Genomic DNA, 4,229 nt, shown 5'->3' with positions numbered 1-4,229 from the left:
TATAGAGAGTATATTATGATAAACTGATTTGCAAACCCACGACATTTCCATTTAAAACAGTTTTACTGTCTGGATTAATATTGCTTCTCCGTATCTCTGCAGTCCAAGCCCTACTTACTAATAATTACATATTTATATAAAATATAGTCTACCCTTACTACCCATAAGGGATTGGTTCCAGGCCCTAAAGAGATATCAAAAATGTGTAGGAGTCACAAGCCATTTTTTTTTAATTTGGAGTGGTATTTACATATAAACTATGCATATCCTCCTATATACATTTAATCATTTCTAAATTACTTCTAATCACTTAATAAGATGCAAATGTTAGATAAATAATTGTATGATGTCATTTATGAAATACTGCTGAGAGAAAACAAAAAAAGTATGCTCACTCTCAGCACTGATGCAATTTTCACGTTAAACTGGTAAAGCCTTGGGCACAGAACGTGTAGACAAAAAGGACAGTATTGTAGTGAAACACAGGGGATCTTTATTACAAGACCGAAAACAGAGTGCCATCTTTCTCATATTAGTCAACAGAGTGTCACTTTTATTTACATTGTACCTTGGCCAGGATAAAAACTAACAGTGGCCGCACAGAAAGCACTCTGGGCAGGCTGGACATCACATGGGAAGTTAGGCACGTGACTCAAGGGCAGAGCGGGTGTGAAAGGTGAGATGAGAGAAGGGGGCATGGGGGATGAGCCTAGACCTCCGTGTCCTTCCTAACCGACACTGCAGACCTTTGCTGAGGTTGCTTTACTTCTCTGTCTTCCAGCTGCACAGCGTTCGAGCTGCTGTCCGTGTCAGTAGGGAGCAGAGCGTGCACTCGGTGTATGGAAACCCGGTAAGATAGCAAAATACTGAGATACTGGGTCCGCAGAAGAACTCAGTTCCAAGCTAAGTGTGTAGCCAGGGTCAGCTCCCTGGGGCAGGAGGCTCAATCAACCGCTGGATAACCAAGTAGGAAAGTCAAGCATGGTGAGTGTTGCTGATTACGAGGCTGCCTGGGTAAGAATCAGTCACGCAGAATTCACAGCCAGGAGACCAGGCCACAGAGCCTGGGAGGATCTGAGGAGCCACCGTGGGACCCTAGCAGCACAGTGAGGATTTAATAAAGGGTGGGAGACCAGATGGACTGGGAAGACTGGCACTTTGCCAAGTTCTGCCTCTAGTTGATGGGTAAAGGTCTGTGGGACCACTGTATGGGCCGGGCTGTGGAGACGACCTATAAGGTAGTTCCTGCAACCTCTACCTAAAACTCCAACTCTAAATCCTTATCAGTATAAATGACTGCAGATAGCCAAGTATCCTCAGAGTTAAGAGCCATGTTTACAGCCTGTCTGAGCCACAAAAACCACTCCCGGCAGTCAGGAGTCAGAGGTAGAAAAATCTCTGTGAGTTGAAGGCCAGCCTTCAACTCAGTCTACAGAGCAAGTTCCAGGACAGCCAGGGCTGCACAGATAAAAGAGAAAGCCCCGTCTCAGGGAGAAAACAAAAGCAAAAACAAACAGACAAAAATATGTGAAGAATTACCTATCCTATCTATGCCTCAGTTTTCTCATCTTTAAAATAGGGATAATGACACTTAGCTAATAGGGTAATTGTGGTTGACTGAAGGAAATGTCATCATAGATTAGTTAAGGGCTAAGCACTTGGCCTAACCTTATGGAAAGTGTATAATAAAAGCTAGGCGCTATTACCAATTATACAGTAATTGACTTTCTATTCTAGGTCACACCCTATGCTTTATGTTGGAGATGAAAAGATATGAGTACTGCTCTCAAGGAGTTTAGACCTTAAGGGTTGGGCAGAGGTTCCTGCTTCAAATGAATAGCTATAGAAAATTATGATATTTCCACAATATGGAGCCCAGTGGAGAGACTGGGGGAGGGGTGGAAGAGAGCTTATTCTAGCTTGTCTTGAGAAATCAGGAACTTCCTCCAGGAGAAGGTATGAGCTGAGCCTGGGAGGAAGAATGGAAGACGAGTGAAGAAAGGGTAGCATAGGTGGAGAAGGAACAAAAATGAGGATGAAGAACCATGAAGACCTGCTAGGATGGTGAGCTGCAGAGTGGCCAAAGCACAGACAGGAGGCATGGAGAGAGAAACTGAGGGGGTGATGGCTGAACCCGATCGTCCACTTGACTGTCTTGAGAGATGCTCAAGAACTTATCAAAGCATCCTTCTCGATGTATCTCTGAAGATGCTTCCAGAAACCATCGGTACGTGGCACAGCAACGGAGGTAGAAGACACATCCTGAATGTGGAAGATGGTACCAACCAATAGGCTGTCCCTGGACTGAGAAAACTAGCAGAAGAAAGCTTGTGAACATATCCGAGCTCGGATCTTCTTGAGAGGCTGCATCTGTCACCTCAGCCACCTCCGATGGTGATTGACTCTAGCACCTTCAGTCTGAGCACAGACTCACATCAGTGACTCTCCAAAGCCTTCTGGACAATCAGCTTGTGTCACTAGTCACTGTTCTACGGCTCCAGCTTCTTGGACTGAGTAGCTAGTTATTAGCTTCCTTGATTCTCTATCCTGTGGGTAGGCATTGTGGGACTCTTTACTCTCATCATACGTAAAAACAAATGTAAAACAAAAATATGTAACTCTTTAAAACCACACTTAGAGATTCTAGCGGGGGACCAAGTCATGAAAGGTTTCTATCTGTTGCTTTGAAGAAATTTCCTCTTTCCTGTGAGTGATGAGAAGCCTCTGAAGAATTTTAAGTAAAGGAACAAAGGGAGAGTTTTGTGTTAGAGAATTATCACTCTGCTATGTGTAGAATGGATTAGAAGGGTTAAAGGGATCTGAAGGGGAAAAGGCAAGAGAATAGAGCAATGACAGGAAACAGGAACCTGGGGAAGGAGACCGGGTTGGGGCTGGGACAGAGTAGACAGACACTTCAGTAATGACATGAGCAAGGCTTGGTATATGACAGAATAGTGGAGGGAAAGGAGAGAGCCTGGGGAAATATTGGTGCCCTTCTCTCAGATGAGGTCTTCAGAGATAGTGTTTCAAAGTATATATGCTAATATCAGTGAATTTAGGCTGTAAAATGGATCTTGCCTCGTGAGTCCTGTTAAAGGGTGAGGTCAGAAGAGACATTGGCCAGAAGTACAGGTCTGAATGTATGGACTTCGGGGTGTAGCTGAGACAGAAAGGAGAAGTGTGTCATGGGGAGAAGAGAAAATAGTGTTGGAAAGTCGGGGTCAGCTATTAGAAGTCCCGAACAATGTGTGTAAATCTAGCAGAGATGAGAGTGTACAAGGAGACTGCAAAAAATCCCTAAAGGTAGCAGAGAAAGATCCAGAAAGGTTTCCCGTCAGAGTGGGAGGGAAGCCAACAGGGTTGAACACTGATAGGGACTACAAAGACCTAAAAAGGTGACTACATTTGTTCCCTGATAATTTCACCTTTGGGTGGTGTCAACCCACGCCAAACCACTGTGAGGAACACAAGATGAAAGGAGGAAGTGCAGTTTACTTTTTGGAGAAGCTTAGCTCAAAGGTAAACTGGCTGGACTGGAAGGAACATTTAGTGTCGGTTTTTTTTTTTTTTTTAGCACGGAAAAGTTGTCAATATATGCATATGCTAAGGAGAGATGGAGCCTGATGATACAAGAAATAAAAAAGGCACAGCAAGATTCCCAGATAGGCTCTTGCTGACATGTTACTCCTTCCTGAAATGCCATTTTTTTTTTTTTTTTTTTAGATTTGGCTCCCTGAGAAAATACTAAGATGCTGAGGTTTCAATGAGAACTATTAGGGTGCCACCATCTTGGAAATGTTTCGTGTGAGAGAGCAGAGAGAAAGAAGACTGAGGCTCCTGTGAAGCAACCACGATGTCTAGAATAGCTTCGGGTGACAAATACTAGTCACAAGATTAGAATCACTGTATCTCCTTGAGACTCCAACAAAGACCAGATGTCACAAATCTGTGGTGTCACCAACTTCTTCTAGGCAGGGATATTTTCCTCAGTAGGGCTCAGCCTCCCAGAACTAAAAGCAGCTGGGGAAGGGAGAAATTTGCATTTGTAGGTTCTGGCATGCTTCCTGTCCCGAGGTAGGCCTAGGGAGGGGCCTGCAGGTCATGCCTCTACTTGAAACTTCCTTTTCTCTGTCAGGGTTGTTATTTATCGAGACTTGGCTAATGCAGCCATCCAAATGTTGAAGAAAAAAAAACAAAAGTACATATCAACTCATTCCCAGAATCAAACT

General features: G+C 43.9%; 1 long non-coding RNA gene across 1 annotated transcript; it reads left to right on the top strand.

The window, feature by feature from the left end:
• Positions 1-651: 651 nt before the first annotated feature.
• LOC114628213 lies at positions 652-3,875 on the top strand. Its single transcript, XR_003712462.1, has 3 exons — positions 652-676; positions 782-850; positions 3,724-3,875. It is a non-coding gene; the product is annotated as an uncharacterized LOC114628213 (long non-coding RNA).
• The last annotated feature ends 354 nt before the right edge of the window (positions 3,876-4,229 follow it).

Source organism: Grammomys surdaster, unplaced genomic scaffold (genome assembly GCF_004785775.1).
Source record: "Grammomys surdaster isolate TR1022 unplaced genomic scaffold, NIH_TR_1.0 266, whole genome shotgun sequence".
NCBI classification, from domain to species: domain Eukaryota; kingdom Metazoa; phylum Chordata; class Mammalia; order Rodentia; family Muridae; genus Grammomys; species Grammomys surdaster.
Note: the sequence above shows the minus strand (reverse complement) of the source record. Positions and strands in the feature narration are given on the sequence as shown.